This window comes from Magnolia sinica, chromosome 6, assembly GCF_029962835.1.
Source record: "Magnolia sinica isolate HGM2019 chromosome 6, MsV1, whole genome shotgun sequence".
NCBI classification, from domain to species: domain Eukaryota; kingdom Viridiplantae; phylum Streptophyta; class Magnoliopsida; order Magnoliales; family Magnoliaceae; genus Magnolia; species Magnolia sinica.
This window is the reverse complement of record NC_080578.1, coordinates 92,562,274-92,582,743: the sequence shown is the minus strand read 5'-3', so window position 1 is coordinate 92,582,743 and position 20,470 is coordinate 92,562,274. Positions and strand designations below refer to the sequence as shown.

The 20,470-nt window shown below is 43.5% G+C and overlaps 2 long non-coding RNA genes across 2 annotated transcripts in view; both read right to left on the bottom strand.

Moving 5' to 3' along the window:
• The window catches only part of LOC131249083 (uncharacterized), a 98,391-nt gene that overhangs the window by 77,107 nt on the left and 814 nt on the right, over window positions 1-20,470 (bottom strand). Inside the window, exon 2 of the long non-coding RNA XR_009172668.1 lies at window positions 19,788-19,906. This is a non-coding gene — a long non-coding RNA (uncharacterized LOC131249083). The remainder of the gene's footprint in view (window positions 1-19,787; window positions 19,907-20,470) is intronic.
• Window positions 18,325-19,166, bottom strand: LOC131249084 (uncharacterized). The gene is made up of 3 exons (XR_009172669.1): window positions 18,957-19,166; window positions 18,745-18,789; window positions 18,325-18,649 (listed from the first exon to the last, which is right to left on the bottom strand). It is a non-coding gene; the product is annotated as an uncharacterized LOC131249084 (long non-coding RNA).

Genomic DNA, 20,470 nt, shown 5'->3' with positions numbered 1-20,470 from the left:
AGTAAGTCCCATCACATAAACGGTTTGGATAATCGAAAAATGATTTCAGTCCAAAGGTTGAAGTCCGTGTATCCAAGGATAAGATATGGATGGCTAACATCTTCCCAACAGCACGTTTCTATAATTTTCGGAACTATCGAGGTGGGTGGATCTACGACTATGCAGCCTATTCATAAGGTATGTGTTTTAAATCCAAACCGTTGTTCATATCTCTAGATTATTTTAAGGCATTAGCCCAAAAATGAAGCGGATCAAATCTCATCCGGACCATACTATATGAAAAAGTGATGATTAATTGCCCACCATTAAAATATTTTCAAAGGCTAAAATTTTTTTGTATCAAGTTGATATTTGTGTTTTCCTTGCGCCTAGGCCTTTGTGACCTTATTAATAGATTGGATGGCAAATAAACATCATGTTGGGTCCTAATAGGTATTTAGGTGGGCATTAAATCACTACTAGCTAACAATTTCTTGTGGGGCCCTTAGTATTTCAGAGCACGGCAATGAAGAATCCAAATCTCAGGTGGACAATACGTTGGGAAAACGTGGTGATTGCCTATTAATTGACCACAAGTTTTGGATCGAGCTGATATTTGCTTTTTTCCTTCATCCATATTCATCTGACCTTATCAACATGTTGGATGGCAACTAAACATTATAAAACATTACAGTGGGCCCTAGAAAGTTTTTAAGGGTAGGTCCTTCAATCACCACTATTTCCTATATATGCTCCAGCTGAGTTTTGGATCTTCTTCATTTTTCAGATAATGCCCTACAATAATTTGGAAAATAAAAATAAAAATGCATGAATCGCCTAGATGTATTTGCAAGGGCCATACCTATTGTTAATAGATGTCTTAAATCTGTAAAATCAACGGTCTGTCGATGACAGGTTCGATACCATTGAGCAGGCTTCGATGTCATCGAAGTCGCTCAATGCCATCAAGTATTTTCTGAATTTTCTTTGTTAGTTGTTGGATATATTGATGCCATTTTTCGATAACATCTTAGAGTGTTTGATGACATCAAAAATGTGTTTGATGACATTGAAGATGTGTTCGATACCATCGAAGCTGGGTGGAGTAATCGAAGATTTTTGAAAAATCCATGTTTTATCTCTAGATAGTTTTGGTAGTTGTTTGATGCCATCGAAGTGGCTTTGATGTCATCGAAGGTTAAGTGTCAATGTCATCGAATGGCGTTTGATGACATCAAACAGCTTTGCAGGGAATTTTTGCGAGTCCACTGGATCTGCAAAATTTGTTTTCGATTTCATTTGGGATTCTTCTCAAAACTATATATATGGGTGTAATGGGATTGGGAGATATTCTAAGGGTTTCTAAATCGTCTTAGGGTTTCAAATGGCGTAGCAAGGGGGAGATTCGAAGTTGTTTGAATCGGGTAAGCTCTTTCTCTTTATAAATCTTGCTTTCATATATTGTGATCATCTGTCATTTTGTGTCGTGGTTTTTTCCTAACAGGATTTTTCGACGTTAAATTTTTGTGTTCTCTTTATGTTTGGTTGGTGCTATTAGACTGATATCTTAGATTCATCTATGTGTGTTTTCGCAATTCTCCCAACAACACCTTCATGGGTGAGGGTGGGGACACACGTTTTATGACCTCATTAGAGGTTATGGGAAATAAACATTATGGTTGGTCCTAGGAAGTATTCAAGTTAGGTGTCAATTACTATTACTTCCTATAGCCTGGTCCACCTAAGATTTGGATAAGCTTTCCCTTTGTGCCCATGCTTCAAAATGAGTTGGCAAAAAGATGTAGAGCAGGTCGTGGACACTTCCATGGCAAAGATGGACCAGAGAAGGCCTGATGCAGAAATGATCTAAACCATCATAACCTTAAAACAGTCATATCTCACAAACCAAAATAAGTTTTTCGAAGTATCATATATGATTTTAGGGTAGTTGAAGATACTTTAGCCAACCAACCCTACTATGCCGGGTTACCCATGCCAGAATTACAAGATTCCATCAGATCAACGATCGAAAACCCCTTTCATTTTCATTTATACCATAAATAATAAGTTTTAATTTCATTATAAATTTTGATCCTTTGGGTTTTAGGAGTTGGGTCCAACATGAAAAGAGCTTAGAAATTTTAGTCTTAAAAATTTTAGGAGGATATCGTCGTTATGTTAAATTAAATACTTATTATTATTATTATTATTATTATTGCCAAAAACCATGATGTCCAGTAGGAATGATGACCATATGTAAATGATAAGTTTACTATTTAGGAATGACGACCATATGTAATTAATTAAGTTTACTATTCATAGTGAGTCACATCTTTTAGAATGCTTGAATATAAAACTCTGTCCTAGTTTTGAACTCATCATGTCCTTCCCTACCACACAAAGCAGATGGGTGGCATAAATATAAAGCATGTTGATGCATAAATCTGGCTCACCCCCTCCGAGCTCTGAGCACTCGCGCCGAGCCCTATAAGCCTACACAGGAGGAAGACAAAGGAGACCCTGGCTAGAGCAGGGGACCCTCCGATGCCAAAGTCAAGCTAGGAATCTGGGTCTAAGTAGTGTAAATGGGGGTTTGGGTGAGAGATTTTCCGTACATGTTCCTGTAGGCGTGTCTACTAGTTATACCTTTCGATTAGAGTAAACGTGTCTATCATTTCCAGCATAATTTCTATCATTAAGCAAGAATGACGCATGCGTTGATGCTGGCAGTTACCCTGAGATCGTGCGCCAGATATTGCTCCATACATACATTACTGGAGTTGACCTTGAGCATGATCATAGGGCATATCTCTGTCCGAGCCAACCTTATAGTCTGAGTCATGCCTATAATAGTCTGGACCCGTAAGCAGGTTGAGCCTGGTTGTAGGTCGACGAGGATTTGATTGGAGCCAGCGGATGGGGTGTGTAATGGCTTCTTCTGGGTTCCAAGCTGATGTGAAAGCTCTACAAAAGAACTTAGAAGAAGGATAACGATGTGAAAGCTCTACAAAAGAACTTGGTCAGAGTAGCAGGGCTAGTGCCGAGCCATGGGTCGGCTTATCTTACTCTGCCATCTCCCTTCCTCGACGAGGCCATTCAACTAGCCGAGCCGGGCTTACCTCAATTGGGGTTGGATCAAATTCTCCCATAACAAAAGCCCCTTACTCACTGAGTTCGAGCTCGAACTCAGGGAGTAAATGCCTGGGGAGATGATCCATTGCGCCCTTCATAATGATAAGTCAGTAAAATCGGAGCGTATAATCGTAATCATGGTTCCCTGTTATTGAGGCGTTGTACTATGGTAGCAGCTTTTCAATTACAAGCAAGGATGTCTGCACATCGATTCTCATTTAATGCAAGCAGTGCATGGCTTGGTTGATGTAAGCCTAAACTAATGATGAGTTGCCATGTGCAGCATAGGGTTTGACCCTACGACGTTCCAGCTTCACATACAATTGTTTGTCATAATTACAAATGGCCGACTAGGGCTATAAAAGCTGGTATTCCCTTCATTTGAACTCTCTCCTCTATTCCTCCTGGAAGGCGTTTGCTGTTAACAATTCCCCGAGCAGGCGATTTTCAGTGAGTCTTTTCTCTTTCTAGCTCCCCTTTTCTTTTTAGTCTTTCTCTTTCCCGTTCAGTCTACGATGTTGAATGGATCGGGTGAAGCTCGAGAAGTCTATGCGTTCGAGGGTGAATTAGAGCCAAAAAATGCAGACTCTAGGCGTGAGGCCTTGGAAGGTCCAATGGAAGGGATACCCCTCCGACCTCATGCCAGAAAAGATAAGTGTACTAAAGCCAGTGGTCGCTCTAAAGGCACAAAAAGAATACCTTAAAATCTAATAGGATGGGTGGTTGCTGGACCATTAGGTGGCTGACCTGCCGAGCTTGTCCCTGGGTGCTCGATCTTAATAGAATCCCAGATGGCCGAGATCCGAGCAGATTATCAGATTCCAAGCTCATTACGTACATATATGTGCTCCGAGCCCTTTGGATGCCCCAGGGGATTCAGCTGAAGGTGATGTAGCAATCTTCATATGCGCCCTCCAATGTGGGCTCCAATTCCCCATTCACCCCTTCGTGCATGCCATGACCGCACATCTAAAGTTGGCTCCAAGCCAGCTCATCCCCAATGCTTGAAGGACGTTGATAGCCACCTACCTGATCTAGCATCAGCTCAAAAACTATGAGCTAACACTTGACGAGTTTATGGCCATTTACCAAGCTAAGCGCGACCTCTACGAGCCGTGCTGGTATTATTTCTCAACGAGGACTCAATAAGGTCCTGACCTCATCACTATGCTCCCTACTTCCAACAAAGATTGGAAGAACAAGTGGTTTTGGGCCTCGGGAGAGTGGGTGGCACTCCCAGCTGAGCTCAATGGTCTACAGGTCAAAGTGCCCACCAAATTCTTTACTCCAAGTCTGATTTCTTGAGGTGCCTGTTCTACCGTCAACTTTTAACTCGTGTTGTTCTTATTTGATCCTAACTATCCTTTGGCAGCATACCCGAAGGGTTCTCCCGAGCTCACTCTCCTTCTTCAAACTCAGGTTGCTAGGGCGAGATTGCTTAACACCGAGCAACGCGTCTGGCACCGCATCATCAACCGGGAAGACCTTCATCAGTCCAGTCTTTGCAAATTTAAACCCACCCCTTTCGCTTTAGGTTAGTATTAATATACTATTCTGTTAGTTGGAGTTCTTAATGGAGTCATCTCCCTAAGCTGAGATATTTTACACAGGTATTGGCGATGCGGAGAGGTCTAGGAAGAGGAAGCCTCCCCCTCTCCAAGAGATGTTGTGCTCCAAACCCCGAGTGAAGGTCACCGCTCGGAGGAAGGAGACTCCCCGACCCGAAGCTAGTCGCACCACCACTTTTAAGGCTAGGGCTGTCGCCACTCCTGCCCCTACCCCCGAATCACCCCTGACCTCCCCTCCACCCTTGCCCAAAGTAGAAAGGGAGGCAGTTAGGAAGCTGTCATTGCCATCCCCTCCTCTTCTGAGCTCAGGGGTGAGGCTCCGGCAGGCGACAAGGACATCGTGCTCGTGTCCACCAATGTTGACTACCAAGTCGGGAGAACACATACTCCGACCAGGGATGGGGGCTAGCCTATGACGGAGCCTCAGGCCTTCGGCTGCCAGTGGTGTCGGCGAGGCCGCAGGGTCTACTCCTCTCCTTGAGGCTGGGGAGTTCCCCCTTAGCTATCACATGTCCTAATAAGTTGGCTGGGCGATGAAGCATACTCCTAAGGTGGAGATTGCCAAGCTCCTCACACACCATCATGAATCCTTTGTCAATGATATTGCCTCGGTTTGCTATAAGGTAACCCACCTCCCTTAGTTGGATTTACCTCTCCTTAATTTCAACATATCTTTCGTTTCTTATTTTGTGCAAGCACTGCCCATTTTTCTGTCAACCTGGGAAAGGCTACAAGAAATAAGTAGGAAGGATGGGGAGATCGAGGCTCTCTAGGGAGAGATAGATGCCCTCCGAGGAGAGAAGGCTGAGGCGGATTTGCTCTTGAAGGCGGCAGCTGAGGAGGGAGAGGAGCTCAAGGGCCTTGTGGCTAAGGGCTAGGTGAGGGAGCTGGTGTTCCAAGGAGACGTCAAGAAGCTCCAGTCCCATCTGGACTTTGCTGATTCCGAGCTGGCAAAGGTGAGAACCTAACTTAGTACGGTGGAGGATGATAACACCCGACTGGCGGGCAAGCTAAGGTAGGCGAAGCTTAACGCTGTCGTCGAGACAGAGGCAGCCGTTGAGAAAGCTCTCGCTACTCAACGTGTAGAGTTTGAGGCCTCGGCCACTTCGATGGCTGCTCCTGCTGTCAAGGAGTTTAAGACTTCGACAGAAAGGACTGTTGAGGCTGAGAAGATCTACTACTTCGGCTACAATGCATGCGTAGAAGACGTCAAAGGTCTTTACCCAGACCTCAATCTCAATGCCCTAGACACCAAAGATACTCCCCTAGCCGACCAACCCCCCTGCGGACCCCCCTCAAGCTGGCTTAACCACATTTTACCTTATTTCTTTTTATTTTTTATAACTAGATATTATTGCGCCTCGGTGCTATTTTGAATATCATACTTGTGGATTTTTTATTGACGTGTTTGTTGTTGATTGTGGATTACCCTCATGGGGTCTGTCGAATGACGAGCTGACCTCTTCTTTAAGAGTTAGCTAGCCGAAGGGGTTCGTCCCTGCATATGAGAGATGGTCCTTCATAGCATACCTAGGTGAGAGGTCATCACTTCTTTAAGCAATTAACTCATCTGCAGGACCTTTACCCCTATTCGAGATCCCATGTAGATTTTACAAAAGTGTAGAAAGATGCTTCTTTTATTTGAAAGTGGATTAACCACAAATAATTCCAACCCTTATATTATTTCTCTCAGGAATAGTAGATCTTCATATGCTTAGCATTCCATGGGTGTGGCAATGGGCGCCCTTCCAGATTTTCGAGATGGTAGGACCCGGGTCTGGCCGAGCTGACTACTCGATAGGGTCCCTCCCAATTTGGTCTCAGGGACCCCACTCTAGACTCAGTGGTGTTTTGGAATACACGGCGAAGGACGAGGTCTCCCTTTTGGAACCGCCTCATCTTGACCCTATAGTTGTAGAAACGGGCGAGCTGTTGGTGCCGAGCCGCGATCTGTAATTCAGTTGTATTCCTTAGCTCCTCAAGTAAGTCGAGGCTCATTATCATATGCTTGGAGTTCTCTTCATCCTGATAGGATCGCACTCGAGCAGTGAAAAGTCTTATCTCGATGGGGATAACCGCCTCGACGCCATAAGAGAGGGATAACGGGGTCTCCACGGTGACCGGGTTGTAGTTCGGTATGCCCATAACAAGAACAGGAGCTATTCAGCCCAGGCACCTTTTGCTTTTTCGAGCTTGATCTTAAGATGACTCTTTATAATCTTGTTTATTGCTTCCACTTGGCCGTTGGATTGAGGATGCCGAGGCGATGAGTATGCATTTTTGATACCGAGTCTTTGACACATGCCCTTAAATCTGTCATTGTCGAACTGTTTTCCATTGTCTGACACAATGGTGTGAGGGATGCCGAACCGGCAGACGATATTCTTCCAGACGAAGTCTATCACTTTCTGCTCAGTGATCCCAACTACAAGCTCGGCTTTAGCCCATTTGGTGAAGTAATCGATGACCACAATTGCATACTTAGTTTGTCCTTTAGCTTGGGGTAATGTCCGATGATATTAATCCCCCATTGAGCAAATGGCTACAGCCCGCTCATGGGAGCCAGCTCCTCCGCTGGTTGCCTCGAGATGACCGTAAACCTTTGGCATTTGTCACATTTCTGGGTAAAGCCTCTGGAGTCTTCTCAAATTGTTTGCCAGAAGTATCCTTGGCAAATAATCTTCTGGGCTAGAGCTCGGCCACCAGAGTGATTCCTGCAATCCCTTCATAGGTCTCTCGGATCACGTACTCTACCTCGTCTGGTCAGAGACACCTCAGATATGGTAACAAAAAGCCTTTCTTGTACAATGTACCTCCTATGATTGCATATCGTGTTGCTCTAAGCCTCAGACGCCGAGCCTCCAGCTTATCCTCAGGGGTCTTGCCATCCCTGAGGTATTCAATTATAGGATCTATCCAGGTTGTGGTTGTCTGCATAGGGTGGACGATCCATCGGTCGAGGCGATTAATGATTGCACATTGAGGAATTCTATGGGGACAATCTTTGGAATGTTCCCTTTAGTCGCCGAGGCCAACTTTGCAAGAGCGTCTGCCCAAGAATTCTCAGTCCTCGGTATTTGACTGATGTTGCACCCCTGAAACTTACTCATAAGTTTTTGTGCTTCACCTAGAGAGGCTATCATCCTGGCTTCCTTAGCCTCATATTTTGCTGATACTTGGTTCACGACGAGCTGAGAGTCGCACCGAATTTTAAGGACTCGGACTCCCAAGGCAATTACTAGTCTAAACCCAGCTAGTAAAGCCTCATACTCTGCCTCATTATTCGAGGCTCGAAAGACAAGCCTTATGAGATATTGAACAGTTGTCGAGTTAGGTGTGACTAGGACAATTCCTGCTCCTCCTCGCTTCGAGTTTGACGACCCATCTACGAACAGGGTCCAATCATCCATTGTCCCTGCCTCTGCTCTGGTATCCTCGGCAAGTGGAGGTACTTGGAGGGTCATGAGGTTTGCTGCCGAATAAGAGAGTGCATCCGAGTCGGATGCTTCAGCTTCACTATTCTGAGCGGTGAACTCTGCTATGAAGTTGGCCACTACTTGGCCCTTGATGACAGTCCTCGGTCGATATTCGATGTCGAATTCGCTGAGTTTTATTGCCCACTTGGTCAGGCGTCCAGATACTTCAGGCTTCTGGAGTACCTATCGAAGTGGTTGGTTAGTGAGGACGATTATCAAGTGTGCCTGGAAGTACGGGCGTATCTGTCGCACAGACACGATCAGAGCCAGAGCGAGCTTTTTCATGCCCGGATATCTTGTCTTTACCAGGACCAGTGTTTTGCTGACGTAATATACCAAGTGCTACTTCCCTTCGGATACTCTGATGAGGGTCGAGGTTAAGACTGCCAAGTAGAGGAACAACATTTCCCCTTTCACTGGCTTTGACAGTAACAGAGGAGACCCTGGATATTGCTTCAACTACTGAAACATCTGCTCACGGTCCGAGGTCCATTCTGCCTTCAGCTACTGGAAGAAGGGGAGGCACTTATCTATTGTTCTTGAGATGAACAAGCTAAGTGCGGCTACTCTTCCGATGAGGCATTGGATCTCCTTCATCGTTCGAGATGAGCTCATGTTAAGTAGAGCCTTGATCTTATCTGGGTTTGCCTCAATACTTCTCTGGCTGACTTGAAAAATGAGAAATTTACTTGAGCCCACACCAAACACGCATTTGTTTGGGTTCAACCTCATTTGATACTTTCGTATAATAGAGAAGGTTTCTCCGAGGTTTGATACGTGGTCGGCTACTCTAATGCTTGTCACAAGCATGTCATCGACGTAGACCTCCATGCTTCGACCGATATGACAAGCAAACATTTTGTTTACCAGTTTCTGATATGTGGCCGCCTTGTTCTTCAAGCTGAAGGGCATGGCTCGATAATTGTAAAGCCCTTTATCCATGACAAATGTCATTTTCTGTTTGTCTGAGGGGTGCACTGTTATCTGATTATAGCCAGAGTATGCATCCATGAATGTGAGTAGCTTGTGCCCAGCCATGTTGTCGACCAGTTGATCGATTCTGGGGAGGGGGAAGCTATCCTTTGGGTAGGCTTTATTCAGATTGGAGTAGTCTATACAGACCCGCCATTTCCCGTTAGCTTTTTTGACGAGTACAACGTTGGCGATCAAGTCTAGATAGTGGATTTCTTCGATAAAGCCTGCCTCGAGCAATTTTTCACTTCCTCGGCGATCACCGCGTACCTCTCTGGCTAGAAAGCCCTTCTCTTTTGCATGATAGGTTTGTGCTCTGGATCCACATTCAACTTGTAAACCATTACTTCAGGGCGATGCCGAGCATATCTTGATGGGACCATGCAAAGACATCTCTATGCTGTCATAGTAACTCCAACATCTGTGTTCACTGATCAGTGGTCAATGATGATCTGAGATGAACTGTTCTAGTCGAGTTGATATCATCGAGTGGAATGGCCAAAAGATCCTCCATAGGGGAACTTCCCTTCGAGGAATCTTCTCTGGGATCGAGTGCATCGACTATTAGGGCCTGTTTTGTCAAGCCCTTTCTAACCGCTACAACATAACAACGTCGAGCCTCCCGTTGATCTCCTCAGAGGTAGCCTATTCATCCAACAGCGGAAAACTTTATTATCAGATGGTATGTGAATACCACTCCCCTCATGGAGTTAAGTGATGGTCATCCAAGGATGAAGTTGTATGTCAACGGTGTATTTACTACTAGAAAGTCTACCAACAAGGTGACTTGGCTTTGTCCCTCCCCTGTTGTGATCGGGAGAGAGATCGCCCCTTCCGAGATGACTTTGTCACCCACGAAGCTGTGCAGCAAGGTCCGAATGGGTTAAAGGCGTGACCAGTCAAGGCCCATCTTGTCGAATGCCTCGGAGTACAGAATGTTGACCGGCTCCCTATATCAACCAGAATGCGATACACCTTTCAATTAACTATGGTCATCGTAACCACTAACGCATCATTGTAGGGTGTTAAATCCCTTGCACGTCATCCTCTGTGAATGTTAGGCTGCACGGACTCATCCGAGGCTCCTTACTTGGCCTTTCAGCAAGGTGGATGTAATGTTCGGGGTCGGTACTTCGAGCGTGAGCTTTTCGAGCTTGGTTCGAATCCCCACCTCGTGATGGTCCCCCACATATTGTCTAGATCTCCACGGCGTCGTCCACTGCTCTACTCGACGGCTCATCCTTCCGTGGCTATTTCTCCTCCTTTATGTATTAACGTAGATGCCATTTGCGAATAAGAGTCTCGATCTCTTCTTTCATATCGACACGGTCGCTAGTGTTGTGCCCATGGTTGCGATGAAAGCGACAGTATTTACGCTTGTCTCGCTGACCTACTCCCATTTTCATGTAGCTCGACCAATGTAACAGCTTTTGGTCTCAAATATCCAAGAGGATTTGCTCCGGAGATGTATTGAGGGGAGTATATGAGCTAAACTTGCTCTCATGCCTTCTACTCGGCCTTTGGTGGCAGGATCCATCCTCGTCTGACCTTTTTCTGCCCGTGCTTGGCTGTAATGGGGCATCTTTGCGCTTTTTGTCTCTGGAGGAGTTTCCCGTGTAATGAGTCCCTTTTCGAGAGCTGAAGAAGTCCTCGGCATTCAAATATTTTTGTGCTCAATTCATGAATTTTCCCAGTGTAGTCGGAGGGTTTTTCCTTATCGAGAATAGGAACTTTCCTTCCCTAAGCCCGGAGATTATTGCAGCCACAGCAATCATGTCCGAGTAGTCGTCGACTTGCATCGCTTCTCCATTGAATCAAAGAATGTAATCCTTCAGAGCTTCCCTGTCTTTCTATTTGATGGTGAGTAGGTGGGCGGAGGGTTTCCTAAGCTGCTTACCTACAATGAACTGTGTGAGAAACGCCTTACTAAGCTCAGCAAACGAGCCAATAGACTTCGGTTTCAGCTATCGATACCAACCTCTTGCGGCTCTAGTAAGCATTATGGAGAATGCTTGGCACATGATTGGTCTGGAGGCTGATTGGAGCTCCATCCATGAACGATAAGACTCCATATGCTCGATAGGGTCCCCAGAGCCCGAGTAAGGCGTGATGGGAGACATCTGGAACCGCGGAGGCATACCGCATTCATTATCTCACTGGTGAATGGGGGTTCAGTCTCCTCCACCATCGCTTCCACAATGGTCGGGGTCTGAGTTTGATACGTCCGATGCATTGTGTCGATCTGTCCTCGTAGTTCTTCAAGCTGAGTTTTTCAGGGATCTTTATTCTCGGCCACTGTTTCCCGAACGTGATCAAGCTCAGGAGTCCTCCCGCATCTTCTTTGTTCCAGTTCATGGTGGAGATCGGTCGAGGCCAGGGCCGAGGTTTCTGTGACGTGTGTTGGAGCTTAATTTGATAGTTCCCGTGCTCGCATCGGGATTTGACCAGATGATCCTTACGAGATGTCTTTGGATGTTACAGGGGCTGGATGTTCTACACCCGTCGGAGCATTCACCTCTTGATCAAGAGGTGAGTGTTGTCATTCATCTGCTATCTCATTTGACTGACTTCATTAACTAGCATTTCCATTTGGTTTTGTAGCGCTTGGTATCTGCCTCCTCAATTTCTAGACCGCTGAGTAGGTTTCGTAGGTGCAGACTCTATCTGCAATCCAGAGGTCGAATTCTGGGCCCTGGACGGCTCGAGATTCACTGTGACAGTTGGTGTGTGTATATTCTTTTTTCCTTTTGTCATCTCCCCTTGGTAAAGTAAGAGCGGTTTTTATTCCGATTCCCACAGGCGCCGCCAAAATATTGATGCATAAATCTGGCTCACCCCCTCCGAGCTCCGAGTACTCGTGCCGAGCCCTGTAAGCCTGCATAGGAGGAAGACAAAGGAGACCCTGACTAGAGTAGGGGACCCTCCGATGCCAAAGTCAGACTAGGAATTTGGGTCTAAGTAGTGTAAATGGATGTTTGGGTGAGAGATTTTGCGTACCTATTCCTTTGGGCGTGTCTCCTATTTTACTTTTCGATTGGAGTAAATGTGTCTGTCATTTTTGACATGATTTTTATCATTAAGCGGGAACGACGCATGCGTTGATGCTGACAATTACCCTGAGATCGTGCGTCGGATGTTGCTCCATAAGTCCGTTACTGGAGTTGACTTTGAGCGTGCTCGTAGGGCATAGCTCTGTCTAAGCCGACCTTATAGTCTGAGTCCTGCCTATAACAGTCCAGACCAGTAAACAAGTTGAGCCTAGTTGTAGGTCGACGAGGATTTACTCAGAGCCAACGGATGGGGTGTGTAATGGCTTTTTCTGGTTTCAGACTGGTGTGAAAGTTCTACAAAAGAACTTTGAAGTGGGAAAACGACAGGAAAGCTCTATAAAAAAAACTTGGTTAGAGTCGCAGGGCTAGTGCCAAGCCGTGGGTCAGCTTATCTTGCTCTGCCATCTCCCTTCCTCAACGTGGCTGCTCAACTAACCGTGCCAGGCTTACCTCAATTGGGATAGTTTCAAATTCTCCTATAACAAAGCACATACATCACACCTCACGGTGGGCCCTGAAGTCACGAAGGCAGCGAATCTGTGACCGCTGCAGACATGGTTTTAGACACCGTTGGCGACATGACATGTGTATACAAATTATTTATATACATGTGGCTCATCTGATGTCCGTGGCGTAAGGCATGAGATCCAAACTGTTCCTGTATTGGATCCCCTCTCCAAATGAATTTGGGAAGTGATTGGGTTAATTTACTCATCAGGTGGTTCACGCATTGTGTAACCATTGGATGGACAGAAATAAACTGCTATTCTTTTTTTCCTTCTTGACGTTTTAATCCATATCAAATCACCAACGCATCCTTAAGGTGTGGCCTAACCGACGGACGGTTCAGATCAGATATCAAGTCAGCCCTTGATAGATATTGCTCGACCTGACTTTAGCAACGCCATCGATTGATAGAACGGATTGCCTGCGATTCAGGAGGGCTGTCCTTGTGACGTGTGAGATTTGATTAGGCCATGTATCGCCGTCAGTGACAGATCCTGAGAAAATACGTTTGAAATTCCTTCCAGGCCGAGGCTGCGCAATTTGGAAGCGGATTAGCTGCTCTACGGCACACCAGCGCCCTGGCCGGTGTATGTACCTCGCTCATGTATAAGATCTCGGAAGTCATCAAGTTTTATAAATGAGTGCAGATCCTCTGCCTCCCGGAGGCAGGAACTCCCTGCCTCCAGCGTTTTCATTGGTCAACGTCACTGCAAGTGCCACCTCATTAATTTTTTAAATATATTAGAAAAAGTACATTTAATAAAAACTATAACGGAGACGTTAAACGAAGCTGTTTGCATGCTGAGTACGGTAAGCGTAACGAGTAAAGTATGTGGAGCCCACTGTCACTGTCATTCTAGCATTGTAAAAACTCCATCTATCCCTTTTATCATCTAGGGTTTTACAACAAAAATTAATCATATCCAAAGATCAAGTGGACCACACTACCTGAAATAGTATGAATTGAATTCTACTGTTGAAAAGTTTTTGGGGCCCCCGGAAGTTTTATATCAAGATGATATTTGTTTTTGCCATTCATCCATGTCTTTGTGATCGTATGAACAGTTTGAATGAAAAATAAAAATCATTAGGGGCTAAGAAACACTTCAATGGTGAATATCAATACTTCCATCGTTTCCTTTGGTATGGTCTACTTGAGCTTTTGATATACTTCAGTTTTGGGCTCAACTCCTAAAATGATCTGAAAAAACGGATGGACGGCGTGGATAAACCACATGAATTCACGGTGGGCCCAATAGAGTTTACTCAGTACAATATTACTCAGTATGCAATCCGATTTCATGTTAGACACGGATTTCTGCGAAAGCCTTTTGCAGTAAGATCCTGCGCAAGGATTCCGAATGGGCCCACTGCGACGTTTGTGATAAATCCAACCCGTTCATCCATTTTTAGATATCATTTTAGGACATCATACCAAAACTAATGAATATACAAAACTCAAATGGGCCACACGAGAGGAAACAGTGGGGATTTAGTGTCTACCGTTGAAATATTTATATGGCCACAAAAGTTTTGCATCGGTCTAATATTTTGGTGTTTTCACTTCATCCTAGTAAAAATGACCTCATAAATAGTTTGGATGGCATATAAACATTAAGAGGCCCAAGAAGGTTTCAACAGTAGGAATTTCATTCCCCACTGTTTCATCTTGTATGGCCCAGTTGAGTTTTTGATCATCCTAATTTTTGGTTACATGTCTTAAAATGAGCTTTAAAAATGGATGAATGGATTGGAATTCTTATAAATATCACGGTGGACCCCACCATACATCCCAGCGCTGGAACTTCATGCAAAAGGCTTTCCCCAGTGAATCCGCATCCACGGTTTTCATTAGAAACGTATTGGCTACTCCGCTGCCACTTGGTGCTATGTGGGCCCACCATGATGTATGTGTTTCATCCATGCTGTCCATCTATTTTTCTAGATCATTTTATGGTCTGAGACAAAAAATGAGGTATAACCCAATCTCAAGTGGACCACATTACATGAAACAGTGTTAAATGAACGTTAACTATTAAAAACTTTTTGGGGACCATAAAAGTTTTGGATCAAGTTGATCTTTGTTTTTTCCCTTCACCGGGGTCTTTATGACCAAACCAACAAATTGGATGTCAAATAAACAGTACGGTGGGCCTTAGGAGGACTTTAATGATGGATATCCAATCACCATTGTTTTCCTGTGGTGTGGTCCATATGAGATTTATATCACTCTCATTTTTGGGATCAACCCCTAAAATTATATGTAAAAATAGATTAACGGAATGGATGAAACACATACATCATGGTGGGGAAGTGATGTCACCCATTTATATGGGTCCCACTATGATGTATGTTTTATATCCACACCGTCCATCCATTTGGAGAGATCATTTTAGGGCATGAGCCAAAGAATGAATCAAATCCAAAACTCGAGTGAACCCCACCACAGAAAATAGTGGAGAGAGTCACACCCACCATTTATTACAACTGAATCCAATCCAAACTTCGTCACTTTGTCTATTGAACCCTATCACTTTGTATTGTAACCCAGTCACTTTGTCTACTGAACCTCGTCACTTTGTCTAGTGAACTTCGTCGCTTTGTACTGCAATCCCGTCACTTTGTCTACTGTCACTTTGTCTACTGAACTCCGTCACTTTGTACTGCAACATCGTCATTTTGTCTAATGTATCCCGTCGCTTTATGCTACAACCTCGTCACTTTGTCTACTGTACCCCATCACTTTGTGCTGCAATCTCGTTACTTTGTCTAGTGAACCCCATCATTTTGTACTGCAACCTCGTCACTTTGTCTACTGAACCCCGTCACTTTGTCTAGTGAACCATGTCACTTTGTACTGCAATCCCGTCACTGTCTAGTGAACCTCGTCACTGTCTAGTGAACCCCATCACTTTGTACTGCAACCCCGTCACTTTGTCTACTGAACCCCATCACTTTGTACTGCAACATCGTCACTTTGTCTACTGTACCTAGTCACTTTGTGCAGCAACCTCGTCACTTTGTCTACTTTACCTCGTCACTTTGTGAAGTACCCCGTCACTTTGTGATGGGGTTTTACTAGACACAATGATGGGGTTAAGTAGAGTTATTGGACAAAGTGATGGGGTTAAGTATGGTTACTGGACAAAGTGATGGGGTACAGTAGACAAAGTGATGAGGTTGAAGCATAAAGTGACTGGGTACAGTAGACAAAGTGACGACGTTGAAGTACAAAGTGATGGGGTTCAGTAGACAAAGTGACGGGGTTACAGTACAAAGTGATGGGGTTCACTAGATAGTGACGAGGTTCACTAGACAGTGACAGGGTTGCAGTACAAAGTGACAGGGTTCACTAAACAAATTAACAGGGTTCAGTAGACAAAGTGACAGGGTTGCAGTACAAAGTGACGGAGTACAGTACAAAGTGACGAGGTCACTAGACAAAGTGACGAGATTGCAGCACAAAGTGACGGGGTACAGTAGACAAAGTGACGAGGTTGTAGCATAAAGTGATGGAGTATAATAAACAAAGTAACGATGTTGTAGTACAAAGTGACGGAGTTCAGTACACAAAGTGACGGGGTTGCAGTACAAAGTGACGGGGTTCATTAGACAAAGTGACGAGGTTGCAATACAAAGTGACGGGGTTCAGTAGACAAAGTGACGGGGTTGTAGATCAAAGTGACGGGGTTCAATAGACAAAGTGACGCGGTTTGGATTGGATTCAGTCATAATAAATGGTGGGCGTGACTCTCTCCACAGTTTAATAGTGGGCGTGACTCTCTCCACAATTTTCTGTAGTGGGGTCCACTTGAGTTTTGGATCTGATTCATTCTTTGGCTCATGCCCTAAAATGATCTCTCCAAATGGATGGATGGTGTGGATACAAAACATACATCATAGTGGGACCCATATAAATGGGTGACATCACTTCCCCACTATGATGTATGTGTTTCATCCATTCCGTTAATCTATTTTTACATATAATTTTAGGGGTTGATCCCAAAAATGAGAGGGATATAAATCTCATGTGGACCATACTACAGGAAAACAATGGTGATTGGATATCCATCATTAAAGTCCTCCTAAGGCCCACCGTACTGTTCATTTGACATCCAATCTGTTGGTTTGGTCATAAAGACCCAGGTGAAGGGAAAAATCAAAGATCAGCTTGATCCAAAACTTTTATGGTCCCCAAAAAGTTTTTAATGGTTAACGTTCATTCAACACTGTTTCATGTAATGTGGTCCACTTGAGATTGGGTTATACCTCATTTTTGGTCTCAGACCATAAAATGATTTAGAAAAATAGATGGACGGCATGGATGAAACACATACATCATGGTGGGCCCACATAGCACCAAGTGGCAGGGGAGTGGCCAATAAGTTTCCAATGGAAACCGTGGACGTGGATTCACTGGGGAAAGCGTTTTGCATGAAGTTCTAGCGCTGGATGTATGGTGGGGTCCACCGTGATGTTTATAAGAATTCCAATCCATTCATCCATTTTTAGAGCTCATTTTAAGACATGTAACCAAAAATTAGGATGATCAAAAACTCAACTGGGACATACAAGATGAAACAGTGGAGAAAGAAATTCCTACCGTTGAAACCTTCCTGGGCCTCTTGATGTTTATATGCCATCCAAACTGTTTATAAGGTCATTTTTACTAGGATGAAGTGAAAACACCAAAATATTAGACCGATGCAAAACTTTTGTGGCCATATAAATATTTCAACGGTGGACACTAAATCCCCACTGTTTCCTCTCGTGTGGCCCATTTAAGTTTTGTATATTCATTAGTTTTGGTATGATGTCCTAAAATGATATCTAAAAAGGGATGAACGGGTTGGATTTATCACAAACGTCGCAGTGGGCCTATCTGGAATCCTTGCACAGAATCTTTATTGCAATAGGCTATGGCAGGAAATCCGCGTCTAAAACGTGAAATCGGATTGCGTACCGAGTCTTATCGTACTGAGTAAACTCTATTGGGCCATTGTGAATTCATGTGGTTTATCCACGCCGTCCATCCGTATTTTCAGATCATTTTAGGAGTTGAGCCCAAAATTGAAGTATATCAAAAGCTCAAGCAGAACATACCAAAGGAAACAGTGGAAATATTGATTTTCACCATTGAAGTGTTTCTAAGCCCCCAATGGTTTTTATTTTTCATCCAAACTGTTCATAGGATCACAAAGACATGGATGAATGGACACTACCAAAAACCTGGGAAAAGGCTACGGATAAAAACCGTAGCTAAATGCCTATGGCTACGGTTATAGTCCGTAGCACGACCGTAGCCATTGATGCCGTAGCCATAGGTCTTTAAGCTATGGCTACGGTTTTAATCCGTAGCCATAAATACAATAGCTACGAATTAAAGCCGTAGCAATACTTTCCGTAGCTCTAAAGTATATATCGCTACGGATTATATCTGTAGCTAAAAGTAGAGCAAGAACCGTAGCAATAGGCTAAAATTAGAAACAGCTACAGTTTCAAATAAAGGGCTATGGTTAATAGCCGTAGCAACTGCCAATTGCTTTAAAAAATAATTAAAGAAAATATAATAATGGCATCTCTTACCATTATAGTACATGACCTGATAGATCAACTCATATAAAAGCTAATATAGATAAATACTTCATGGCTAAATCATTTATTTATTCAATCAAATACAATCATTCATTCATTCAATCAAATACAATCATTCATTTTAATCCATTGACAAAAGTACAATACCAACATAATAGTTATATGTCTATTTAAAGTTCTCATTGACAGCAAGATCCAATGCCTTCTCGCAGCCAAATAGCTTCTCAACAATCGCAAGCGATAACTCCATGGATGTGCCTCTACTGGTTATCAATTTTCCATCAACTAACACTCTATTCTCAGCTTCGCTTTGATCCGAAAACTTACTGCACATGGTTGACCACCTCACGAACTATGCATTACTTTCATACTACAAAACCAAACTTCATCAACATACAGCAAGTGTGCAATAGTTATGCTAAAATGTAAAATATCAAAGACAATTCATATGTCAACAATATATACCTTCAGGCTGCTCAACATTTTCACAGTAGCAGGATTAAAATATAGCTGCATAGAAGGAAATTTAGGTAATTAGATAGCAGGCAAAAAAGAAAAAGACATAGGTAAGAAGTAGGACTAGGAGCCAGAGTCCAATGCACAGTATACTCCGGTAGGTAGCGATGTTTTTCTTTCACCCTGACTGGGAATTAGAAAGCAAGTGGTTCTAAATTTACCTGATTGGGAACTAGAGAGCTAGGTTGGACATTCCTCAGATGGTAATTCCCTTGCAGGGACAACCGGTAACTCACATTTCACAACCTACAGCAGAAACTATAATTAACAAAGATAAAATTGGAGCAGTTAAAATAATTCTACAGCAAGATTCATGCATTCTTGTTTCTAAATGAGACTCTGTTCCTAGATATCCAACCATCCATTAGTGGTGGATGGGAATCATGTACACAACTAAGTTTCAACTTGGGTCATATGTACGATAGGTGGCTAGATGTTCCAAACTAAGAGATCTTCCTATGCCAAACATGCTGTAGTTGATGGTTTTCTGTCCATTTTCCTATGCCAAACATGCTTTAGTTAGTGGTTTTCTGTCCATTTTCCTAGCACAAGCATGGCTCGCCGGATGAATGAGTCAACTCATGTGGCATGGGTATACACATGCTGTGATTCACATTTTTTTTCCCCTCACAAATTGCTTTAGCAATAATATGAAAAGTTCTAAAAAGAGCTTGAAAGGTGTTTAAATGTCAGGGTGCATTTGGAAACTTCGCTTTTGGAATAGAGAATGGGCAATAGGCAAACCCAATTGCAATTTGGGGCAGCAATAAAGTGTAAAAGAAATCTGACTTAACACAGTTTGCATTTTCCTATGCCAACCCAAACCAAGTGAGATAATAATGTTCTAGAATTACAAACCCATTCTTTTCTCATTTGTGATTTGAGCTGAACTTGTTTTACTGACAAAAGTGGAAACTTCCGAACACATCCTTAGTTCTTAAATTTCTGTTTCTTTTTTTTTTTTTTATTCCAGATCAAACACAAAAAGGTACCTTATAAACATGCCCAAATCCTCCCTCTCCCAACTTATTTGCCGGACGGAAGTCCTCTGTTGCAGCCCTTAGTTCAGAATAACTGAAATTGTTTGCTTTGGCAGCCATGATTAGACACTCTGCAAATTCAAATACAAAGGAAGATTTGGATCATATTATCTACTTAATCAATGCATGCATGCACAATCTCTATTTTTGAACATGGGCTTCACTAAAATCAAAATTGTATTGCTGTGTTTGCATGCACAACCAATTGAATTGTGAGCATTCAGTTGAGTCTTGATGAAATAACTAGACCGTAACGACAATCAGTTGCTCTCCTTTCAAGTCCAACCTCAAAATTAATGTATTGCAATTTCAATAATATTCCATTAATATAAATATTTTATAAGTTTTCCATTTCCAGTCCACTGAACTAATTATTGCAATATGATTCAATTGTGCATCCAAGCACATCCTAAGGGTGTGTTTGGATGTACCCTAAATCACAATCACAATAGATATTTTGGCAAACCAGATGTTCATCAATTCCGTTGAGTGTTCGAGACAACAGAGAAAATGGAAACTCTGGTATAGAGAGTAGCAATTGTCCACTTTTTCTGCCCCAAGTCAATATTTAGGAGGTTTCAGGTTATGTTTGAAATGTTGCGGATATCGACCTAGGTGGAATGGAATCCTGCCCT